This window comes from Juglans regia, chromosome 11 (assembly GCF_001411555.2).
Source record: "Juglans regia cultivar Chandler chromosome 11, Walnut 2.0, whole genome shotgun sequence".
Taxonomy (NCBI): Eukaryota; Viridiplantae; Streptophyta; class Magnoliopsida; order Fagales; family Juglandaceae; genus Juglans; species Juglans regia.
In genome coordinates, this window is record NC_049911.1 from 34,658,628 (window position 1) to 34,666,780 (window position 8,153).

An 8,153-nucleotide genomic window follows, 5' to 3' on the forward strand; every position below is an offset into this window, starting at 1 on the left:
TCTAATCTAGGGACCTTTATCTAATGAATTAATAAATATTATATCCAGGGACCTTTACCTAATCTATACAGACTCAAAATCATTTTTAACTCTTATATTCTGTTAAAAAAATCTTATAAAGTAGAACATCCTTTGAATTTGATCCTCTCTCAAAGTTTTTCCGTCGCCGGCGCCACCACCTGTATCTTTCCATATTTATAGAATAATAATAACCTTACACTTCATTGACAATCAGTTTACAACCTAAGTAACGAAAAAAAAAAATGATGTGAAAAGCATCTTATAATCTTGCAATATGTTTTTTATTGTCTTAATTATAAACTGGTTGCAAATTACAGTTGAAAGCCTATCATCGTACATATTTTATATACCTTGTTAAACCAGTTTCTCATTTCGCCCCCTACGTACATAATATTTTATTAATTTGGATCTTTCTTATTAGCAATATATCAAAAAACCCTATGAGATTTTCTCCACACGTTTTGTCGGTCATGATCAACAACACCGATAGCTTTATTAACACTCTTTTATTATCTAACACGCGGTTTTAGTTCCATTCTTTTATTAACTCTCATTTTAGTTTCCAACTCCAATAAATTAATAATCCCATTTTTAACTCAAGCTATCCACCTGCTCTCGGCCAATGAAAGGCCCATTTGAAATCCAGATCAATTTCCTCCTCCAGTCCTTTCCGTTGCCGTCTGTCTCCTTATCTATTCTTAACAACTCCCCTGCACGCAATACTCCACTTCCTTTCTCTCAATACTGGTGTATTTATTTTTTTTCGAAATTTGAAAGTTGAATATAATATTATTTTTTAATTTTATTATTATTTTAATATTTAAAAGAGTTAAATTATTTATTATATTTTATATAAAAAATTTATAAAATTATAATAATAAAATAAAATAAAATAAAATATTTTTATTATTCAAACGAGACATAAGTCCCTGCTCTGCTTCCCTTAAGCCTTTCAGTCTCTTCATTTTTCTTCGTTCTGAGTAATGCTATCAAAATTCAAAACATGCAGCTATTTTATTTTTATCTCACTATTATAAATATAATATTTTCTATGTGGTAAATCATTTCTTGATTTAAAAAATATATATATTTAAAAGTTAATGAACAACATCATTTCATATAAGAATTGATTAGTAATATAGGTTTTAGGTGGAAGTTTTTCTTTCGTACAAGCAGTCATAACATTGTTCTCTCTCTAGAACCTTGTTGCCATATATACTTATCAAATCAATTCTTAATTTGATATTATTTTCAACGAACTTAATTCAAATACAACATAATGCTTCTGTTTGTTTACGGAGTGTTGCTTTGCTTGCATACCCTCCCTCGGCATGGATACCCACAAAGAAAACCAAAAGATTGGTATTAAACCCCCGGGCGGATTCCACTCACGGGTGCTACCGACAAGGCTAAATGACTTTTTTTTTTTTTTTATATCCTTCATAATTTAAAAAAAATAACAATATCATTAAAAAATAACTCCTTAATCATTAAAAAAATAATAATAATACAAAAAAACCATTAGTGGATTCCATTGTTGGACTAAGCATTTCTCAAACTAAAAAACCGATTTGCCTCTGCTTTACTTTTTTTTTTAATCAATCATGTTAAAGGACGTAAATTTCCCCACAGGTCTGAATGAGAAAAAAATTATCTTCGACTTATGGTGGTGGCTCAGGTCTTGATCAGTGTCGTCTGAAACTCACATAAGTGGTCCTGAGCAGCAATACGATGTCTATAGGTATATCCATAGCAATGAATATAAAATAAATGCATGAAATATAAATAAAGAATGAGTCATATAGATTTATGTGGTTCGGCATAGGTATACATCCACGGGTCATTTTAGAGCAAATTCATTATAATGAGAATATTTTACGATCAATGGTGATCTCTTATATCTCACAATATAAATGGGATCTTAACCCTTTTAATCTAGAGAAGTTAAAGATGAGTTTCATGTGTGGAGGTTGAAGAAGCCCTCCCTCTCTTTGTTTGTCGCCCATAAGTCTCCCCCCTTTCATCTGATCAAATCTCCTTATATTGAGTCAGTGTCTGTGATTGGTGGGTTTTATATCACTTCTTGTTCACTTTTTCATACTTGACCTTCATTCTCTCTCTTTTACCTTTCTCTCTGTCACTTCTCTTTGATATCTTATTTTTTCATTTTTCAATCTTTATCCCTTCATCTCATTTTTTTCACTTGTTTCCTGATGAAAGTCACACAATAGACTAGACTATGAATGTCATATTAGGCTTGAGCTCATTTTTATCCCCTTCAAATCATAAACTAAGAATTTATCCTTTTCTCTGTCACTTCTCTTTGATATCTTGTTTTTTCCTTTTTCAATCTTTTATCTCTTCATCTCATTTTTTTCCCTTGTTTCCTGATGAAAGTCACACAATAGACTAGACTATGAATGTCATATTGGGCTTGAGCTCATTTCTATCCCCTTCAAATCATAAAACTAAGAATTTACACGGTTTCACAGAAAGACTGATGGAGAAACTAAAAAAAAAGAAAAAAAAAAAACAACGACAAACATAATGTACTTGAACTTACTAGACCGGCTTCAAAGACATCTCATGAAGTCTGAATGGCAAAAGACACTTACGAGCAGACTAACACATTTGCCGTTAGACCTCGCAAAGTTCAGGCAGACTGAATTACTTATCGAAAAAAAGAATCATAGCTATAAGAATACCAAAATACATGAAAAGAACGTTAGGAATAAAGACGTTCAAGCCGTATGTTCTGGAGAAAGCATTGTTAACTCGAGTTCGTATGTAATTGTGCCACTTTATTAAAAAATATTTTCAGTTTTACATGATTACTCTTTATTTTAGATAGAGTTGTAAAATAATTGTAGGTTTATCATTTTTCAAATATTATATTTTCATGGATTTGATATTCCATCCGTCTAATAAGTCCATGAGAAAATGAAAATTGAAACAGAACACGAACAGCCAGAACCGAATTAATCATAGTTGCGATGACATATATACAGTGTCTCACATGCTGATAGTGGAAGGATACGTGGACGAATTTGGAAGAATAAATATCAAGAATTCTATTAAACAGACATGTATGGCTCTCTAAGGTACGGGGACACGGCGGCCCGTGAAGCTCGTATGCGGATTGGATAATGCCGTTGCGTAAGGCCCATGCACTTGTTGGATAAAAGGCTTTACTCGATTAAATTTGAATATTGACAGCTAGGCTCCTGGTGGTAGAGGTGATATTCGCATGGTGCAGGGTGGGATATCCTTCCCCGCACCCCGCCCCTCGTTTAGGCCATCTTATTGTGTTTAAAAAAAAATTTTTAGTTTAAAAATTTTCTTTTAGACTCAAATTATAATATAATTTAAGTAATAAATTAAAATTTATAAATATAAAAAAAAAACTTAAACTCATTAGAGTTAGATTTTGAATTGATTTAGCCTCCAATGACAACCTTTATATAAGAGGTCAATACAATATAATAGTCATTCTTAAGCAATGTGAGACTTAGTAATAAATCCTACATTGCTCAAGAATGACTATTATATTGTCTTGACCTCATACATAAAGGTTGGCCTAGAAGGTCAAGGTAATCCAATGACTTGAATATGATTTTAAGTCTTTAATAAATTGTATATATATATATATACAATATATTTATTTTTATATATGTAAATAAAAAAATATATGTGGAAAAGGGGTGGGGGGCCGGGCGGGGTCAGCCGGCCCTTGCCCCCTCTAGGCCCTCTCCATGTGGGGCGGGGGACCCCGCCCCCACATAGGCGGAGCAGGGTAGCCCGCCTGCCCATGCGGGGCCGGGGCCCTGCTACCCACCCTTACCTGATGGCACATGATGTGTGTTAAGAGCGGATCCTTTATAATATATTATTCTTTAAAATATAAAGAGACGTTCTAAAAAACGCCTTCGATTATATCTTTTATTTTAAAGAGATTTTTACATTCATCTACAGAAAATCGTTAGGTGTAGATAACTCTATTCATTATTGTAAATATTTTTAATTAATTTATCTTTCCTTCTCACGCCTCTCTCAACTTCAACCTTCTGCAGTCACAGACCGATTTCATGTCCGACCCTCCCATCTTCAATGTTCATATTTAAGCTTCGAGGTTCATATCGCTTCAATGTTCATAAATTTGTACAAGAGGTTTGACATAAATTAAAAAAAAGTTATTTGCCGGATTTTGACTCAATTTTTTTTAAAAAAGTAGTGACTCAATTTTCTTAATAATATTCTTTTATAATTATCGAGAATGGATATTCTCATAATATACTTTGAGAGTATTTTCATTATATAATCTCTTCTTTTTAATTTTTGAATTAATTTATATTTTGGTTTAGCTTATAAATTTTGATTAATTTAAAATATAACATAATTATATGACATTATATATGGGAATATATTGTAAATATCAAAAGCAAATATCAAAAGATATAAGGATATCATTGGTAGTTAGAGAAAATATTTGAAATGAATAAAAAATATTATAAAGTATAATATTTAAATGATATGAAGAAAAAATAGACAAGCTAATGCATGGTATATTGTAAAAGGCAGTATGTAAAATAGAAAAAATGAATTTTGGTGATATATTTTAAAGAATAGGATGAATGATCCATTGAGAGTGCTCATAGAGCATTGACAATGGTCTAGAATTTGACTAAAAGTTGAAATTTTGACTAAAGTCAAAGCCATTGAAAAAAGTAGTTCATATTAGACTATCCATCCCAAAGTCAAACTAATAATATAATATTATGTATTTTAATAATTTTTTTTTATAATTTGCAAATAGACTACATATATTAATTGAGAATTAATCTTTACTTAAAGTTGTTGTTTCTCAACTATTTTTTTCCTCAACCTAATTATCTAACATAATATAACCTTGTTTACTAGTTAAAGTTTTAAAAAAAACTTAATAAAGCCATGAAGAAATTGTGGAGTAATTTGTCTAAGATAAAAATAGTCTATAGCACACACATTAACAAATAAGAACAATATCTGTCCATTGTCAATAATTTCAAAATACGACACTTTCAGCAATGCAGTCTATACCAACACCAACACTTTACTGAATCAAAATACAAATAATTTTAGCAATGCAGTTCATCCCACTAGTCCACAAAAATTTACAACACAAGCACTCACAGCCTTATCATCCATTTACAAGTTGTGTATCATCCATGTTAAACACAAAAACCAGATTATTCATTTCAACCAAAATAAATTGTCTAGGTCTCATAAGTAGGGGTGTAATCGGTCCGGTCTGGTCCGGTTCGGTTTTTGAAAAAATCTATGACTGAACCGGTATGTACCGATTTTGCATTTTTTAAAATCGATTATGCACCAGTTATCCTCCTAAATCGGAGGTACCGGTTTTACCAGATTTTGTTTTGGTTCGATTCGGTTTTTGAGTTTTAATAAAATGTAAATTTGTCATAAAAAAATATGTTTAAAAAAAATGCTCTAAAAAAATATGTTTTATTAAAAATCTGTTACTATTTACAAAAATATGCTTTATAAAAAAAATCTGTTATGTAAAAAAAAATTCTGCTATAAAAAATTGGCTTTATAAAAAAAAATATGCTATGTATACTAATTAATTAAAGTGAAATGTAATTAATATACTAATATATATTAGTATTACTATTGTATCAGTATTATGTATTTATCAAATATTCAAATCAATATTGGTATTAGTTATGTTTAAAGTATATAATCAAATAAATTTTCATGTTTAAGATTAAAATTTTATATTATAAATTATAATAATATTATCTTATATATAATTATAATTTATATTATTATATATATTATATATAATATTAAAAAAATTAATTTAAATATATATTATAGTGAACCAATCCGGTCCTAAAAATCATAGAACCGGAACCAGAACCGTTCTGGCCAGTTTTGACATTTTAGAAACTAGTTCCGAACCGATTCCACCAGTTCGGACCAGTCTGGACCAATTTTTCAGTTAAAATTTACACCCATACTTATAAGGCAAAATAAAAATAAGTCACTTCAACTGTGCATATATCAGATCTCATCCATAAAAAATGACAATTTTAGTTGCTAACCAGTCGCATGTTTCTCTAGCCCACATGTGACTAAGCAGCCACTAAAATCATAACAAAAATAATTTGTTCAGCCAGTTACACACCTCCATAAGGAGTGGATGAACATGTAGATGTACCTTCGGAATGAGACTTTGATGCCTAAAAAACTTCCCTCTAAATATTAAGGAAGTATTCTTGTTGTGTGGCATTCATGCCAGCAAGATCCAATTTTATTATCTTCATCTCGAACTTTTTTTTCTTTAGTTTAAATTTAGCACATCTATTGCGATTTGCCTTCAACACAACTACTTTCTGCTCTACCATGCACCGATATCTATCGTCAGTCATTCGAGCTAAGACCATGTTGATCTCGACATCATGGCCTTCTCGGGACTTTCGCTTCATCTCCATTTCTTTCTCAACTTTTTTGCCTAGATGTCACTCACCAAAAACCTCCATGTTTTTCTTCACAGAGTCGCCCACAACTTGACTTTCTTGCTTAATGGCTAGATGTTTATCGTGTGGGCTTCTCCTTGTACCAAGGGTCATCGTGTATTGCTGTTATTTTGGTTGGTGTCTCAGAAGCCACCAACAGTACTTCATTGTGAAGTTCGCCTTCTTCATCTATTTGTACATAAGTTTTGCCTTCTCAATCTACAAAAGTGAATGAATATTGTTAGTTTATAAATCAGCCCTATATAATTGCATAATTAAAGGAAAATGCTATATACATTGTCTTGTTCCGTTGCACCACTCGGGTTCAATAATTCTATTTGTGCTAAAAATACACAAAACTTATTTGTGCATTTTTGAATGCAGGACCAGCGATTCATCAAAAAGCCTACAGAACGGTTTACTATATTTGGTTTTTTATATTCATGATAAAAATCTGAAATTTTGTCCCATATTTGAGTGAATTTTTTATCAATATCCCGTATAGCATTAATAATAACGTTGAGCCAAGTTGAGAAGAGGAAGTTATCCTCATCTACAGTAAAAAATGTATCTTTTTGAACTTTTTTTGTTAGAGACCTCTTTTCACTGTCAATGGGGGTTACTTAAATCACAACATTAGAATGTTATATTGGAATGCTATTACAATATTCTCTTTCACTTTGTAAGAGAGTAATGAAAAACGAGTTATCATCGAAAGGTGTGCATTCTTGAAAAAATTTTGGTTTTTAGGGAGTCAACCATGAACATATAGTAATCCATGAACAATTGGATTACAAAAGCAACCACAGTGAGAGATAGCAATTGAAGAAGCTATTTCAAATATGAATTGCACACAAACATTTTGCAAACACAAATTAAAAACAAGACAGGGAACATAATGCAGTAGCTTTGAAGTAATGAGCCCAGGCACTGAGTCTGACTCGAGTCAAATGAATTTAGTTTTCTGCACTTTCTTAAGTTTCGGTTAACACTTTAGAGGCATTTCTAATTTGGTTTTCACCATTCAGTTGCATTGTTTTCGGAGATAAGATAAGATTAATTGAGATTAAAATTATAAAATTGAATAAAATATTATTAGAATATATTTTTTAATATTATTTTTATTTTAGAATTTAAAAAAATTGAATTATTTATTTTATTTTATATTAAAAATTAGAAAAGTTGTAATGATGAGATGAGATGAGATGAGATGTTTTTTAAAAACAAATAAGGCCTAAAATTGATATATAAAACAAAGGAAAATGAAATCCTAATGTACTGCTAAAAAATGCAGGACATGTGTGTCGATTATATACAGCAAAAAAATGTACTTAAAAGTTTCAGCCTTACCAACTCCATGAATCATATCGATTATATGCATTTCAATATCCCAAATTTGTAGTCCAGTTGCAATGAAACATTATGTACTCTAGTTTAAATTTTCTAAATGTACTTGCTTGCTAGTGGTTCCAAAAAAATTAGTAAATTGTTTCCTGAAAGTACTTGACCAGACCTTTCAATGGCTATAAAAGCAGTCAAAATGAGAAAATTAGCTATCAACCTCATGATTGGTAAGTATATTCATTCATTATTGGTTGCAAACTGTGTGAATGA